Below are 19502 nucleotides of genomic sequence, written 5' to 3'. Positions count from 1 at the left end.
TGCCTAAACCCCTATATTTATCTATAAGATCAAATACGACCCGCACAATAAGCTTAAGTCATCATTCTTCACAATTCTGGGTGGAGGTGAATGTTGAAATTGATGTGACATTGTAAATAGATGTGGTTGGACAGCCTATACTTGTAATTATACCCGTAACAAGCCTCCGGGGGATATATCTGTGACTAGAGATACAGAAATTCGGGTTATAGCATGACTCTACACTGTTTACTTAACTTGAAGATAAATGACTTTGTACAAATACATTTGTATAAACTTTATATGTTCAATAACTCCAACGGCTGCATCTAGATCTATACAGGTTTTTAACCTACCTCACAAACAGAAATTTTTCTAAAATCCAAAATTTCCTCCTGGAGAGGTAACACGACGTAAAATATTTTCAAAATTAAATTTGAGTAAAAACATCAAGCACTAATAATGGCACTTATAGGCTATATGTGTAGAAAGGCACCTGCCAGCTTGTCTGAAATGGTACAAATTCACTCTGAACGTCCAGGATATAAAGCACTTATATTAGATTACCTTCACTGTTAATATCTTAATCCAGTTATAAACTCAATTTTAAAGCACAATCTTAAACCAATAAGAGGTCAATAGAAATCAGCAAGGAGTCATGAGATCAGTTCCAGGTGAAGTTGAGTTCCCAGGTATATACACTACTCCGGGTACCAGTTAGTATACTAACACAGTGAAACTCCTATACATCGACAATAAGACTGCAGTTTTATATAAGACGTAAACTCTTTCTACATTAACTCTTTATCTACATCGGTTTGAAAAATGTAAAAGCTTGCAGGGTTACACTGGCATGTAAATGGATACAAGTCTGGCAATTTTTTTTTGTTGAACACAACAACTTTGAACATGTACATCCTTTTTACAATACATGTAATGGTAAAACTTAAAATTAAATTAACATATACAAGATGGCAATGAATGACTTCATATTTCTTAAAAAAAAAAAAATTGTATAAAAAATGAGAATTCTTCTGTAGAAATAAGAACTAGTCACTGCATGTGTAACAGAGGTAGGAATATACTGGGACTCTAACCTATGACCTAGAGAGTTTAGAACTTCAAGATAGAAGCTTAGACTATCTGGAGTGTGTCTAATGCGCAGTTCTGCAATAAGGACATGGAAAATCTTTGAAATGGCTAAAACTTTGAATTACCTTTAAAGCTTAATTATACTGAGATGCAGCTTATATTGTAATCAGAAAAAAATATGGTAGCTATTCTAGAGTGATTAGAGATACATATGGAAAATATTAGAAATGAGGAAAACTTTGAATTAGCTTTTGTGAGATACCTATATTGATTAAATCAGCTCATCAACAACAGGGTTCACGCCAGCGGTCGCCAATGTCGCATTTTGCGAAAAAAATATTTCATTGGCGATAAAATTATGACTTTGGCGATTTTTTTGGTGACAGAAAAATTGCCCATTCAAAAATGGAAGCCATGTGTTCACCCATAATATCATAAGTTGTACAGGTAAAAATTGGTCTGATCCAGGTAAATCACAGTCCAGGTTGTTTATTAATTAGTGTCATGACTGGGTAGGCTAGCATGTAAGCTGTCAATTACCAGAGGCAGTGACCCATGTCGGTTTGTTTACACAACACTGTTACTCTACCGGTGATCGTCTAGCTGTTCACAAGGAAGCTTGTTACAGCTTGGTAAGCTTAGTTGGCAATAAAATCATCACAAAGAACAAAACATGATGTGAAAATCATTGTCACATATATCAATCAAAACCATTTTCCTTACTGTGCCTTTAAATGCAAAGCAGACAAGACCGACTGAGCACATGGCTCAGCCGCCATTTTGGTTTGTTTTGGGTAGAAGTCAACACTAATATCTGAACCGGAAGTCAATAAATTCCGGATTTTCGTACATATTTTTCAACATTAAACACCAAGAAAATGAAAATTAACACATAGTTTTCTTCTTCAAGTTCCAAACATCAACAAATTACGATTTTAAAAAGTATGTTTTATCCATTAAATAATACAGACGAAGATATTAGGATTTAAAAAAAAGAACAATTTTAATATAAGTGCTGTCAGTGCACAGGCGTTTTTACAGCCAAAAAAAAAATCAGAATTATCTAAAATAAATCAAAATAATAAAATTTCGCTTTTAATGTTATAATTAATCACCTGTTTTACTTCTTTTGATTTCTTAGAGATATAATTATTTGGGGATTGATTTAAGAATATCTGTAATGTAGGTATGAAATTCAATAAATTAATGTTGATATTTTTTAAAGAAAAAAAAATGCTTAGAAAGATTTCTACTAAATGATACATCCTGAATTAATCAATACATTTCCATACGTATCAAAACGTAAACTAATATTTATTAGAAAGGGAGATAATTATTCATTTCAACAATCAAATTTAAATTTCTTTATTTGGCTCCAAAAAATCTTATTTGGCGAAAGAAATTTCACTTTGGCGAAAATTTTGGCGACAGAATTTCAAAAGCTGGTGTGAACCCTGAACAAGTTCCTTTATTAATAATCATCTTTAAACTTTCTTTTCGCTGACAATATTTCAAAATGTCTACACATGCTTTACATTCAAGTGGATCCGAGAGACCTACAGAAGGCGTTGATGCTGACAACCCCTTTAACACTTGTCCGTGCAATTGGATTTGAATCATTCAATAGGTATTATCCATAAGCGATCAGCCCGTCAGAGCGATTAGTCTACGAGATCCCCACACCCCGACAGGTAGATATATAATCCTGATAAATCCATCACACTTTCTTTTTAAATATTTCAGGTGAACATTGATGTGCACTAAATGCACCGTATCAGTCAAACCAACGTATAAATCATTAACGGCCTTTACACACGTTACACATGGCAGTTCAAACAACTGTACCAATCAGCATATTGCCTAATTAATATCATCAATACTTTATGTACACATCGTAAACATGCAACATGAAGGGTTTATGTGAAGCAGAATGATTTCAACAGGTGCTTGTGAAAGGCTAATTTTAACATGGCAATTTTGAAAAGTCCTGTAATAAATTGCATTGATTTATAAACATGCACATGTGCTTCAGAAACGTTCAGACCTGAAAGTGTTTAATTTTTAATTACATGCTGTTATATTTGTTATATCTATTAAGTCTGTGTGAGAATTGAGTCACCATATAATTGTAGGTATGTCCCGTACGATAATTCAACAACTAAGACACATGCCTGATAGTTTTCCACAATGAGTTAGTCAGAATGCATGTATGTCACTCTGTTGTACTATTCATTATTTATTTACTTGTAGTTTAGTTCATATATCAGTTCAACAAATTCAGCATATATGTATATATATACCAAAATATTACTGTCCCAACCCATGACTAAGTCTATCAAAATGAATAGTCTATAGTTAACCGTATTCATCCTAGTAAGGGCTCATATTGCATTTCCCTATATGAGCCCTTCCCTTTTTGAGGCCTCATTTCAATTGCCTGGGCATAATATCAAACTATCAAAACTGTACTGGGTCGCGACCAGTTACCGTGATGTACCAATTACCGTGATTTCTGCGCACACTTTATCTCCCGCACAATTTTTAGGATTTTTTTGAACAGCTAAATCACGGTAGCCATTCAAGTGTTCATTCAACAAAAAAAATTCATTTGCAACCGATATTGACAACACATCTACGTTTTCCTTTTGAAATCAAAGTTTGCAACACTAAATCACAGCGGGGGATAGCTTGAAATCATGACTTACTTGCATTTTAATCCTGAAATTTCATGAAATCATCGTTTATTTTATTTGTCAGTCGTTTCCAAAATTCGTCTGCATCAAAGTAGGTCAGAGTATGCAAAATAACGGGTATATGGCAAATTACCGATCGGGCATGGATGGACAGGATCGTAAAACAGAAGGTAGTTTTTACCTGGTTAAGACGTCTTGTGTTTACTTTTTTTTCATACAAAATAAATTAATATGTATGCCTTCAATTTCTGTAAGTTTTAGGTCGTTTACACTTTTGTTTGTCTAATTTTACTCCTGCCCAGAGCTGAATCCTGTTTTTAGTGATTCCCCGGTCACCTATCGAACGCACCTTTAGACAGTCCTTTTTTCCGTGATTCTTTCGATCAGTCACTGGATCCCAAAATAACCATGCATTACGATTATATTATTCCTCTAATAGATATCAAATAGATGTTGGTCGCTTTAGTAAAACACAAACTAAGTTTTGGTGCAATAAGCATGTTTTTAAAAGCGCATTTCCTTTCCATTTTGAAATCACGGTAACTGGTCCTGTATGTCTCGTCAACTGTACCAATTAGCGGTGAAAATAAATGGCGTCTGGTCAAAAAACATATTATCAAAATTAAACAACGACTGTTGTTACTGAAGTATCTTGGACTTAAGATAATTCATGTCGATTTTCAACGCCTTCTGTGTGTTAGTTTTGACAAAACCCTTAAAAAACCTCGTGAAAATCACGGTAACTGGTCGCGACCCAGTACAGGTTTGCAATAATTTCATCTTATTAAGCACTTTTTTATTTTTTTCCCTTTTTTAAACGCCCTTGGCGCATCTTGGGTATTTAGGAAATTATTTTGTATTAATAATTAGATTAATTACCCCATCATATTCTTTATTAAGTTTGTGTTTCGTTGAATGTTTTCTGTTATATCAAAATATTATATATTCATTTGACCTCTTGTTGAACACGAAAGTGTGACTGACGAGACCCAATAAAGAAATCTGAAATCTGTTACACGTTTAGACAACACTTATGAACACTGATCCCAGATATCCGGAGTGTTAACTTTACAAATGTGAAATACAATGTATGGAGACTGATCTGTTCCCTAATAGATCTACAAACAAACCAGGCCGAATTGGTGTGAACTTCAGATACCAAATCTACTCCTTTCCATCCCATTTATTTTTCAATAAAGTGACCTCAGTATGAGTTTGAATACCTCCCCCAAGCCTCCTGACACAACTTTCTCCCCTTAATTCCCATAACAATTATTTCTCTTCATTAACATGTGACTCAAACACATACACCTTCCAGACATTCTCTCCTAGTCCCCATTACCATACATATTGTACACTTCACTCATTCATGACTCACATCTGCCATCAACCAGCTCTGTCTTGCCAGTAAAGTTAGAAGGTGCCTGTAGAAATCAATACTACATATAGGGAAACAGAAAGAACAGCTGATTTAAGGCAGTACCTGAACACTTAGATATATAAATAGTTATGTCTACAATAATTCTGTTTGATTAAAATCATATTCAGAGTCTAAATGCACACATTATATAAGACATTATCTAAATTGGGTGTGGGCTTGGGATTTAATAGTTTAATATTCTATTATCAGCCAGGGTCATGTAATTATAAGGACATGGCAGGTTTGTTGGTAAAGGAAAGCCGGAGTACCCAGATCGAGAAAAACCATCCACCAGCGGTCAGTACCTGGCAACTGCCCCACATGTGATTCAGCAGTGTTCATATGCAAAGGTGGCCCGATGGCCCGATGGAGGCTATAGAAAATATAGTCAGTCTAAATAAAATCTTATCATGTTGGCCCTATTGGCTAAGCAATTTTGACATATTAAAAATTCTTTAATTCTGCATCCCTGGACAAATCCTGAGTTCGATCTATGTTTAGTGAATGCTTGACAAGGAAAGAGAATAAAAATAAAAAAATTTTACGAAAAATCTTTAAATTTAGCAATTTCCATAGGTTTTTGTTGCATTATTTAAAAAAAAAAAAAACCTTAGTAGCATTACAATCCTTTCATTTAACAACACATGTATGTGATAATTAAGAAAGAGTTCTTATCAATATTGTAAGTGTAATCAAATGTTAATAATCCATAATTTTTCCCCCCTTTTTTCAATCGCCCTGCACACCAAGAGGTATATCCAAGCCAAGATTACAGAACCTACGGAACAAGACAGACCGTGTTGGCTTGATTTATACTTATTTTGTTTTTTCATTAGCAGTATGCTTCAGCAAGGTAGCACTATAGCTGTGGGCTGTAGTTCTTTCCCAAGGAGACATATACACACTGGGTAAACCTCAATCACAATGAGACCTTCACTAACAGACTGGGTAAACCTCAATCACAATGAGATCTACATTACACAGACTGGGTAAACCTCAATCATAATGAGACCTATACCTATACAACACAGACTGGGTAAACCTCAATCACAATGAGTCATATATTACACAGCTGGGTAAACCTCAATCACAATGAGACCTACACTACACAGACTGGGTAAACATCACTCACAATGAGACCTATACAACACAGACTGGGTAAACCTCAATCACAATGAGTCATATATTACACAGCTGGGTAAACCTCAATCACAATGAGACCTATACTACACAGAATGGGTAAACCGCAATCACAATGAGACCTATATATATTACACAGCTGGGTAAACCTCAATCACAATGAGACCTTCACTACACAGACTGGGTAAACCTCAATCACAATGAGACCTACACTAAACAGACTGGGTAAACCTCAATCACAATGAGACATATATTACACAGCTGGTTAAACCTCAATCACAATGAGACCTATACTACACAGACAGGGTAAACCCCTTCACAATGAGATCTACATTACACAGACTGGGTAAACCTCAATCACAATGAGACCTATACAACAGAGACTGGGTAAACCTCAATCACAATGAGTCATATATTACACAGCTGGGTAAACCTCAATCACAATGAGACCTTCACTACACAGACTGGGTAAACCTCAATCACATTGAGACCTACACTACACAGACTGGGTAAACCTCAATCACAATGAGACCTACACTAAACAGACTGAGTAAACCTCAATCACAATGAGACCTATATATATTACACAGCTGGGTAAACCTCAATCACAATGAGACCTGCAGTACACAGCTGGGTAAACCTCAATCACAATGAGACCTACACTACACAGACTGGTTAACCTCAATCACAATGAGACCTATACAACACAGACTGGGTAAACCTCAATCACAATGAGATCTAAATAACACAGACTGGGTAAACCTCAATCACAATGAGACCTGCACTACACAGCTGGGTAAACCTCAATCACAATGAGACCTATACAACACAGACTGGGTAAACCTCAATCACAATGAGACATTTACAATTAAACCCCAATCAGCACTAAATATAAGCATCTCATCATACTAAAACAAATTAATTAATATATAGGAGGCCAGTGTGACTGCATCAGTACTATAGTCCTCATAACTCATTTACCCCTAAAGACAAATGTAGACTCTTCTTAATCAAAGACTAGACCAATCCATTATGAAATTTCAGAGGTGAATGAGTTACGTTTCTTTTCTTAATGCATGGCAGTGGCCAGTGGCCAGACATTTGGACATTTACCACTTATTTACTTACAGTTGCATTGCTAAAACATTCAACCACTACAACCTCTGTCCAAGGTCACAGTTGTAAAGTGGTTAAGGTGTTCAACTATAAAGTGCCAAATATTAAATGTTGCAGTGGCCAAAATACAAGTATAGGCCTACCAAGTAAATAGCCACTAAGGATAGCCAATATGTTATGCAATACATGGAGTGGTGATGCAGAAAAACTGTGACTGAGGCATTCATGTAATGTTTACTTTGATGTGAGAGTTTGAGATGGTGCACGAATGTATAAGAGGAGAAAAAAACAAGATACTACTTGACGCATAAAAAATGTATGTGATTATAGAACATGCACACAAGCTGAATGTCAGGGAAAAATTCTGTTCAATACCAGATGTGCACCAAGATAATAATCAAAGGCGGGCTGCTTGATATAAAGGTTCGTTAAATGACATGCCAAATTTCTATCGAAATCTTGGATGTTAACCTCAGCTAGGACGTAGGCTTTTTGGACAGATGTTATGGCTATATAGGTACACATATCTGTCTTTCAATTAGGCAGATTCCTGGGACAGATGTATATATTTTACATAGTTTGTAACAAGAGGTGTATCAATTGGTATATATATCTGCTTTCCAATTCACCAATAGGGACGACTTGTTATATAACTTTTATCACAGTGGCTATGTGTCTGGAGGTACAGAGATTTGGCAGCTCTGACCAGATATTTTTGATATGGCTAATTAATTTGGCAGGTTTTTATACTACAAGATGGCAGACAACCTAATGATACGGTGCAGTTGTGATAGCTCTATAAATGATACACATATAAACCGTGAAGTCTCAAACAATCAGGGTATCCTGTCTCCCCCACATCTGTATAATGGACTTGACATTGTACAGAATAGGGCCAGTCTACTAAGAGGAGGAGGGAGATCCCGATAGACATTCCAGTATAGATAGGTACCATCTGTGCTCCCGACTAGGGATGAACCCCATACTATACTATAGATATAGCCCTGACAGGTTTGCTTTCAAAGTTCTATCAATGAATATAACCATCTGTGAAAATTTCAGACAAAAAAAATCTTCCTTCGCCCAATCAGATAAAAAAGAAAGACAAATCAAAGGCTTAAGGAAAAACATATGTATGAAAAATATTTTGTATACATGGCGAGGATTAGAAAGGCCAGGCTTCCAGCTGTGATATCGGGATAAAAATATAATTCTGTATTTGTTGGTCTACAATAGACACAGTGGGTTTGTAATCATATATTTTGTGTAAGCTGAACATTCCTCAGCTGGTACCAATAGAACAGGACTGTTTACATGGTGTACCGCAGGTGATGGAGCCCCGGCCATCTAACGTGTCAGAATCATAATATAATTACAATGAAAACTTGGACATCATCTTATAAAGAATGTGTCCACCATTTGAGAGCCCCAATATATCACAGAAATCTCAAAAATAATGTCATGACTAGAGTTCAGCTAATTTTACACACTAGTACCTCCTGTTATCACACTCAAGTAGATATCTATAAATTCAAAAGAAAGCTATAATAAATACCTGCTATAATGTAACAAGATCAGATTCATCATTAAATCTATCCACCCATAACCATATAGTGTCAATTCATGATGACTCTACTCTAATTTGATAATTGCACCACAATGTTACAATATTAAGAAAAATTGAATTGTAACAAAGGGGGCGCTTATTAATGAACCAAAATATAAGCTGTGGAAGAAAAAAGTCAGCCATATTTTAAATCTTTCTGTACTCATAATACATTAATCAGTCACAGTAAACACACATATGCCTTTTAACTTTTGGGACACATTATATTATTATGTCGTGATTCATATGTAAAAGACTCTCAAGTTCATGTAATATGGGATACAATGCTGATGCCACATGTAAAATTTGTTAAATCCATGGGGTTTAAATACAACTTTAACTCTACTCCAGAAAAGGGGAGAGGTGCTCAGAGGTGAAAGGGTGCTAATTAAGGCGAATATGGCACCTCTCCTCCCCATGGCTCCACCCAACCCCCAATCTCAACCCCAAACTCCCTTCCAACTATCTCTTGTTTCTATATAACAACAGGAACATTTTAACCAACTCAAACCCGGCAATTAATGTAGGATTTTCTCAGACGAGTCCAGAACACTAATTTTTACAAGTCCCAGTACAAAGAAATATAAAGAGTATAAAATTTGTTGAGTACCACGAGAAAATCATGAGTCCAGGACACATCTAATTAGGAGTCACTGAAACTATCCCTGCCCTCTAGATCTGCTCTTCACAGTATACAGACACAATCCAAGAATAGAAGTATTATTTATACAGCATGTTATTGATAAATTATGAACCATAATGGTAGCACAGCAATATCAGACTAATAAATGAGAGTCATTATGATAATGATGCTCTAGGACAATCCGTCTGCATGTAAATAACACAATACATACCAATACTAAACATCATCGACTCAATAACACAAATTACCAACCAATTACGGAGGCTTTAACGGGTCAATGTCCATATAAGGTAAATGTATAATGACAACAATGCGACAGCTCATGGGCACAAACAGTTCAATAGATTGTTATGTTATCAATAACAAACTTTGACTGTTTCTATAATGCAATAATATTGGACCAGGTTTTAAAGGTGTATATTACATACATGTACAATGAACTTTTTCAAACAATGAGTTGTGATATTTGAGGCCAATAGACTTGATTACACAATGTACTTTTATGATATTTACGGTAACAATAGGTATAATAGAAGTCAATCACAAAGGAATTCTGATCTTAACTTTTCCTTTCAGGACACCGGTGCCGTAATCAAGCTATTACAATGTAACACTTTTGAACTAGAACAACGAAATGACAATAATTTGGATTGATTTATCTAATTTTGGCAAATTTTACACCTTATCTTTTTTCTTAAAGATAATATATTTTCTTAAACATATTCTCAAATATGTCATATTAATAAATAATACAAAATACTAAATATAATAGCTGACCACTAAAGTCTGTTACCACTCTTTAAGACTGTATACACTGCGGGTTAATTCTATACGAAAACTACGTATTTGGAAGACAAATAGCATAAACAGCCTAATCTCTATATGAAATAATCGAAACAGGATGCATTTAGGATGAGACAGGACAAAAAGGGTCGAGACCAGCGTGGATGGCCAAATGCCCCCCATCCCCCCACCCCACCACCCCAACTCCGGGCTGTTGAACATCAATTTCATCCGTAGTATCTTTTTAATATTCCCATACCAAACATTATTTTGTAAGATACTTAGTTTGTCGTCTTTTCAACATTGCTTTTGGTCATGGTATAGCCAAGCCGGTGAGATCTGTTTTAGTCAACATAAAGATTTGGTCTGTATAGTATATATACCATATAATAAGTGTCATCAAGCCATTTTCCAAGGTGTGTGGTCTATACCTGATGCGTTTTAGTGTCCTTAAGCCACATTTTACCCTAATTACTTCAGATAGTGTAAGATGGAATCTCTTTTTTTGGTTCAGCGAAGTAGCCATCGGCTACGAGAAGGCAACCCAACCTTGACCTTGACCTTTAACAGGGCAATGACCCGGGCGAGCAAAAAAGAATCGTACATGTGGCAATCTGCTTGTCTGGTCATCTATCAATTTGTCTGTATTAACTGTCATGTTAATTGACATTAATGACATCTATCGTCAAATGACCTTGGTTGAGTATATGTATATGTATAACAATTAATATTTCTGTGATGACATAAGCTGTTGATAGCACCTTCAGTAAATTAACAATAAAGTGAAGGTTTACACTTATTCAGTTTAATTTAGAGTTATTCCTTTGTAAGTACCATTATAAATATAAACTTTATTTATTTTACATTGATTGTGAACAAGTTATATACAATAACTTATGCAAATCACTTTCGATGGCCCTTATGTAAGCGTGTGAGGGGGCTTAGTGTGGGAGGAAACCTGAGTGCCCAGAGGAAACCAACGTGATCAGGTAGATGACCCGTAATTTCCACGTCCATGCCGGGGATCGAACTCCGGCCTGCTCGGTGAAAGGCCAGTGGTTTAACCACTACACTACTCGATCAACCTTACATTAATATTACCAGAACATATATATATATATATATATAACCTAACTTATATATTATTTTTATGGTTACTGAATTTCACTTTTTTTAAATCTAATAACATGTTTCTACTGTATATGTGTTTGAACATTTCCACAGCAATCAGGTTTTGTCCTTTTTTATCATCCACAAAATATGAAATATGTGATTGCGCACAAAAGAGTTGGGCTACAATAACGTATTCGAGTAAGTCAATCCTGATACATATATGAATGACTAGGTATTTTTCCCTATAGAATTATTGTTCACTAGACTATATCCTATATAAAAGTTTCACATTTTACGATTACAAGACTCAGCTCGTACAATATGTCAGATAACAAATTATTTTCTGTAATGATCACTTTAAGACTACCGATACGAAAGATATTTGGGTTTTTTTATAAAAAAAAAAGAGAGAGATTATACAGAGATAATCTACTGATTCATCAAACTGAACCAAAGATTGATAATGGTTGAGATTGATAATGGTTGTTATATCAAGTAAGCCAAGATGACATGAACATTCCGGAGGAATTGTCAGTGTACTTCACTCTGAATCATCTGCAATGAACATCCCTCAGCGGGAGTCCATCCCGCCCAATTACGCTATGTTTACTATGACAACAACGCCTTACTGAATCAGACAAACTCTTCACATTTCCATTCTCTATCTGAATCATACACACTGCTATAGAGTGGGGACCATTTAAATGCCAAATCAGAAGTTTCCCCACTGATTCATCAGCTTGCTGTACAACTGATTGTTGATCTAACAAAATATTTATACACCAACCATACACCCACAATAACCAGAATGGTTGGAGTGACCTTCAAGCACCTCCAGAATACAGACAGTTAGCTTATTTCAATATTTGCTCATAAAACATTGTGCCCCTTCACCTACTGCCTTAGCTGGCTTGTTTTCTTAGCTTTAATACTTAATTTGGAAAACTCCGTGGCACTGGCCACCAGACCCCAAGTTATCAATAAGATTTTCTCAGCAAAAACTCTAATACTAGATTATCTCCGCGTAGACTGGCTACCAGACCCTAAGTTATTGTTAAGATTTTCTCAGCAGAACTCTAACACTAGATTATCTCCCCCTAGACTGGCCACCAGACCCTAAGTTATTGTTAAGATTTTCTCAGCAGAACTCTAATACTAGATTATCTCCCCCTAGACTTGCCCACCAGACTATATAGAGTTATAACTGAAAAGACACTGAAAATGCCTTATTATCAATTATGGTACTTTCCTCCATTTTTTAGCTGGATCTGCAATTCAATTAAGGATCTCTAGTCCTATTCAGTGTATTAGAGGGGGCCAACATGTCCTGAAATATTACCACAGCCCCCTCCACCTCTGGGTTGCGAGTTTGAATCCTATATATGTGGCCCAGCTGCCAGGTACTGACTGCTGATAGGTATTTTTTCTTCAGATACTCTAGCTTTCCTCCATTATCTAAACCTGGCACATCCTTACATGGCCTTGGCTCTTTGTTAATAGGACGTTCTAATCAAACAAAACTAATTAAATCTTAGGATCTCTAGTCCTAATTTAGCCTCCCCACCCTCCCTCCTTGTGATAGTCCTGAGAGCATGTTGGTGGGGATGTTCAGTCTAAGTGCTGTCTATAGGCCTAAAGGACATGAAGATTTTCAAGTGTCCTATAGCTATATATCTAAGTCCAGTTCAAGTGCTACACTTGAGATCTTCCCAATTTAACATGGATGGTAAGCCAATTACCTAACGCCTTACATAGCATCTTCCATACACTTGATCTGTAAGCCTTTAACATTGGACAATTTGGACAGAAGTAAATCAATCACTTAATTCCTTACATAGCATCCTCCTTGACACTGGGTCTCTCAGCCAATAACTCGAACACCTTGTGGTTTATATATAGCATCATGCATCCACTCACTGTGTCTCTAAGTCTTTACGCTGGACAATTAATGGACAGGTGTAAATCGATCACCTGATCTGTACCTGTACATTTTGCCTGCTCAATCTGTCTGTGATCTAGACAACTTATACATCACAAAACATTCCACACTTTTCATCAGATTGACAGTATGATACAAGCAATGAAGTGATCAAAATTCACTGTAACACCAAGGACAAGTTACCTTGACAACTAAATAATAACACAAAGGCTTCACTGTTACAGCATAGAAATCAAAATTCACTGTAACACCAAGGACAAGTTACCTGGACAACTAAATAATAACACAAAGGTTTAACTATTACAGCACAGAAACATCTATAGCTACAAATACCTGAAATTATATAGAAAGAAAACAAGTATGTTACGCCTACCTGAACGTTGGAGACAAGGTCAGAAAACATTAAATCATGTTTCTGTTAACCTTATGAGATCAACGAAGAAAACATCACATTAACCTCAAAGTATCATATAGCCAGACACTCTTAATTCTGACCTCATCAGATTTACCCAACACGGTAATGTTCCAGGTATTCACTCGCGCGATGTTTTACGATGATGTTTTATAACGTGGCTTTATTGATTATATTGCATCACACCGCCTGTCCACGACTGTCTAACTCTAGCCTCTGAAGCTTCATGTACAACTACATCAGGTACACAGATTTATATGTCGAGATCATAAACCACAACTGGCCAGAGTTACTTTTTTAGGATGGTATTCAGATGAAGAAAACAACTTGTTATTGACCATGTGTCATTTGACAAAACCTTTTTAAGCTTTGTGGTTTCTTGGGAAATGTAGCTGTGTACAAGTTCTGGATTCAGAGTTGAATTCATTATAAGGACATAACAATTTCTAGAACTGGTGAATTACTTCAATCTTAGGAGCATTTGTCACAACAAACACATGAATAGAAAACAAGATTACAGATTGATCACAATGTCATAATGCAAGGTTGTTGGTACATGTACATGTATATATATGTACACTACAGTTCACGCACACATACATACATGTAGGGCCCATACATAGATATGCAGTTTCTAATCATGGAATTAACAACATGTTCACAAGATTATAGCTGGGTTTTTTTCACCCTTCCAGTCATTGGTATAAATCCATTTCTCTTGATCTTTTGTTTGTTCAAATTCTCTTTAAACCAATAAATATAGTGAATTCACTGTTTGTAAACATGACCCAGTTCTATTACTTGTGACCTAGATGGATACAATAATAACTTCTGGTGAGGAATTATATATGGTGATGAGCATGCAGTACTGTGCCAATCAGAGTTGGAAAGCTCTATAAATATGCACTCCTTGACCTAGATCTCGCCATACAAGGGTTCCCCTGGGTCTTCTGGAAGTAAAACACAAATAACAAAACATAAACCCAATTATGTTTCCAATCCCAGATTTACAGCTATTGGAGAAAAGTGGAAATTAGGCTTCGGCATTGTAAACAACTAAAAAAACTAGAACATATACCCTTTCTAAGTACACGTGTCCTTTCAGAGTTTTTGGAATCAAGCAAAGCACAAAAGACAAGAGGCCCAGAGGGCCTGTATCGCTCACCTGGTTTGTAATGCCAAGTAATATTCTGGATACAGGTTCATTGTTTATTTTCTGAAGAAATTTGAACATTTACCTCTAATTCCCCTATTGGGCCCCACCCCTCCTGCCCCTGGGGGATCAGAGCCAAAATTTATACAAGTTCTGTTCCCCTTCCCCAAAGAATGTTTGTGGTCAAATTTGGTTACAATCCATGCAGAATTCTATGACTAGTAGCGATTTATAGGATTTACCTTTATTTCCCCTATTGGGCCCCGCCCCTCCTGCCCCTGGGGGGTCAGAGCCAAAATTTATACAAGTTCTGTTCCCCTTCCCCAAAGAATGTTTGTGGCTAAATTTGGTTACAATCCATGCAGAATTCTATGACTAGTAGCGATTTATAGGATTTACCTTTATTTCCCCTATTGGGCCCCGCCCCTCCTGCCCCCGGGGGGTCAGAGCCAAAATTTATACAAGTTCTGTTCCTCTTCTCCAAAGGATGTTTGTGGCCAAATTTGGTCACAATCCATGCAGAACTCTAGGACAAGTAGCGATTTATAGGATTTACCTTTATTTCCCATATTGGGTCCCGCCCCTCCTGCCCCCGGGGGTCAGTAGTCAAAATTTATACAGGTTCTGTTCCCCTTCCCCAAAGAATGTTTGTGGTCAGATTTGGTTACAATCCATGCAGAAGTCTATGACTAGTATTGATTTATAGGATTTATCTTTATTTCCCCTAATGGGCTCCGCCCCTCCTGCCCCCAGGGGCTCAGAGCCAAAATTTATACAAGTTCTGTTCACCTTCTCCTAAGGATGTTTGTGGCCAAATTTGGTTACAATCCATGCAGAACTCTAGGACAAGTAGTGATTTATAGGATTTACCTTTATTTCCCCTATTGGGTCCCGCCCCTCCTGCCCCCAGGGGGTCAGAGTCAAAAATTTATACAGGTTCTGTTCCCCTTCCCCAAAGAATGTTTGTGGTCAAATTTGGTTACAATCCATGCAGAACTCTATGACTAGTAGTGATTTATAGGATTTACCTTTATTTCCCCTATTGGGCCCCGCCCCTCCTGCCCCCGTGGGGCTCAGAGCCAAAATTTATACAAGTTCTGTTTCCCTTCCCCAAGGATGCTTGTGGCCAAATTTGGTTACAATCCATGCAGAATTCTATGACTAGTAGCGATTTATAGGATTTACCTTTATTTCCCCTATTGGGCCCCGCCCCTCCTGCCCCTGGGGGGGTCAGAGCCAAAATTTATACAAGTTCTGTTCCCCTTCCCCAAAGAATGTTTGTGGCTAAATTTGGTTACAATCCATGCAGAATTCTATGACTAGTAGCGATTTATAGGATTTACCTTTATTTCCCCTATTGGGCCCCACCCCTCCTGCCCCCGGGGGGTCAGAGCCAAAATTTATACAAGTTCTGTTCCTCTTCTCCAAAGGATGTTTGTGGCCAAATTTGGTCACAATCCATGCAGAACTCTAGGACAAGTAGCGATTTATAGGATTTACCTTTATTTCCCATATTGGGTCCCGCCCCTCCTGCCCCCGGGGGGTCAGAGTCAAAATTTATACAGGTTCTGTTCCCCTTCCCCAAAGAATGTTTGTGGTCAAATTTGGTTACAATCCATGCAGAAGTCTATGACTAGTAGTGATTTATAGGATTTACCTTTATTTCCCCTATTGGGCTCCGCCCCTCCTGCCCCCAGGGGCTCAGAGCCAAAATTTATACAAGTTCTGTTCACCTTCTCCTAAGGATGTTTGTGGCCAAATTTGGTCACAATCCATGCAGAACTCTAGGACAAGTAGTGATTTATAGGATTTACCTTTATTTCCCCTATTGGGTCCCGCCCCTCCTGCCCCCGGGGGGTCAGAGTCAAAATTTATACAGGTTCTGTTCCCCTTCCCCAAAGAATGTTTGTGGTCAAATTTGGTTACAATCCATGCAGAACTCTATGACTAGTAGTGATTTATAGGATTTACCTTTATTTCCCCTATTGGGCTCCGCCCCTCCTGCCCCCAGGGGCTCAGAGCCAAAATTTATACAAGTTCTGTTCCCCTTCTCCTAAGGATGTTTGTGGCCAAATTTGGTCACAATCCATGAAGAACTCTAGGACAAGTAGCGATTTATAGGATTTACCTTTATTTCCCCTATTAGGCCCCGCCCCTCCTGCCCCCGGAGGCTCAGAGCCAAAATTTATACAAGTTCTGTTCCCCTTCCCCCAAGGATGTTTGTGGCCAAATTTGGTTACAATCCATGCAGAACTCTATGACTAGTAGCGATTCATAGGATTTACCTTTATTTCCTATATTGGGCCCCGCCCCTCCTGCCCCCAGGGGGTCAGAGCCAAAATTTATACAAGTTCTGTTCCCCTTCTCCTAAGGATGTTTGTGGCCAAATTTGGTCACAATCCATGCAGAACTCTAGGACAAGTAGCGATTTATAGGATTTACCTTTATTTCCCCTATTGGGCCCCGCCCCTCCTGCCCCCGGGGGCTCAGAGCCAAAATTTATACAAATTCTGTTCCCCTTCCCCCAAGGATGCTTGTGGCCAAATTTGGTTACAATCCATGCAGAACTCTATGACTAGTAGCGATTTATAGGATTTACCTTTATTTCCCCTATTGGGCCCCGCCCCTCCTGCCCCCAGGGGCTCAGAGCCAAAATTTATACAAGTTCTGTTCCCCTTCCCCCAAGGATGTTTGTGGCCAAATTTGGTCACAATTCATGCAGAACTCTATGACTAGTACAAAAGAAAATTGGCTTCAGCATGTCAATTTGCATGTTTTCACAAAAAAAAGTTCTAATTAGGTTCTTCGAAATAACGTAGATTTTTATCTACATTTAGCTTAGTGCCATATCAGCATATACGTACATATAGTAACTCATTAAAAGAGAGGGGTGTTTTTCGGTTTTTTTATGTCTTTGCCCTTATTGTGTTAATGATATTGTGTTGCATATGATGATCATTCAGTGAAATGACTGTCCACTAATACTATCCTAAAAGATGGTGTTTTATCTAAATCATGGTGTTTCATTTAAAATATGGTGTTTCATGGACAAATTACTTATCATTCAATAAATTACAAAATGTACATTATTGGAACATTGGGAGGCATAGGCTTGTTGCCAGATTTGACCCTAATTCTAAACTTTATACAAGGGGAGGGGGCTTATTACTGAGAGGGGGCTTATTGTTGAGCAGGGTCTTATTGCTGAGAGGGGGGTTATTACTGAGAGGGGCTTAATGGTGAAATGGCGCTTATTGCTGAGAGGGGGCTTATTATTGAGTGGGGACTTAATGTTGAGTGGGGGCTTATTGCTGAGTTGGGGCTTATTGCCGAAATGGGGGCTTATTGCTGAGAAGGGGCTTATCGCTGATATGCGATATATGATGTCAAGGACAAAGTGTTTGATGAAATTTTTGCAGACTTACACACTTAAAGAATCTACAAAATCTTGCTTTAAATCATCTTTGTAACCCCTGGCTAACAAATATGGCTTTGAATATATCGGTAAATGTAAAACAGAAAGATTAATGCACACATTGTGACCCCAAAATGGATATGTCTGCTGTAGATCTTTTTCTATCACATTCACTCACCCATGAAACACACCATGACATTGACAGCCGAAACCCAAGGTAGTGCTACACATGCATAAAATGAATCAATTTCAAGCCAGATAGATGCATCAACTGTTTTTCCACACACCATGCTGGAAACTATTAGGTAACAGGACGATCTACATGAAACACTCTCCCTTGTGAGCGAGACAATTAACTTTTTATTTCATCCAGAAGGGATGAAAACAAGGAGAATTTGCCTTCTCAACCTGTACTGTTATCTGTTGAGCCCTGTAGGACTAGTAGCCATCTGTGTTGGTACAGCGGTTGTAAGTACTAATGGTAGAACATTAACCTAATCCCTGTAGAGAAATACTCTCTCCATCACAGCAGGGACCACGAGCACTTCTACCTCAACAACATTTACATCAAAGATGTTAGGCCAAAAAAACAAAAAAAATCAGCATTTCAGCAAGTAAACAAAACCATTCGGCTTCAACAAACAACAAAGGCTAAAGCCGAAGAATGTATACAGACCAATGTCCACATTTGATATTCTCAAAATGGAGTCAGGATAATGATCAATTAATTCATAAGACAAATGAAATGACCTTAATTAACTAATTTATATTGATCCCCTCCCTCACAATTCTTTGGTAGATAATACACATATTCACTATATAGTGGTTATTGCCATCAAGTCTTATTTAAATCCCTTCAGTAATTTAGGAGAAGTAGCCATTAAAATGTTTTTGTAACAAGAGGAAATGACTCTATCAAAGGCAGAAGATATCTATTTCTGATACAGATTGTGCACATCTATGTATGTACTGTATAAGATTATTGTCACCAAGTTTCG

The 19502-nt window shown here is 37.3% G+C and overlaps 1 protein-coding gene across 3 annotated transcripts in view; it reads right to left on the bottom strand.

Annotated features, from left to right (window-relative positions):
• LOC138335166 (serine/arginine repetitive matrix protein 1-like) overlaps positions 1–19502 on the bottom strand; it is a 72049-nt gene that overhangs the window by 38218 nt on the left and 14329 nt on the right. The gene's annotated exons all lie outside the window — the stretch shown is intronic.

The sequence above is a fragment of the Argopecten irradians genome, chromosome 11 (assembly GCF_041381155.1).
Source record: "Argopecten irradians isolate NY chromosome 11, Ai_NY, whole genome shotgun sequence".
NCBI classification, from domain to species: Eukaryota; Metazoa; Mollusca; class Bivalvia; order Pectinida; family Pectinidae; genus Argopecten; species Argopecten irradians.
Note: the sequence above shows the minus strand (reverse complement) of the source record. Positions and strands in the feature narration are given on the sequence as shown.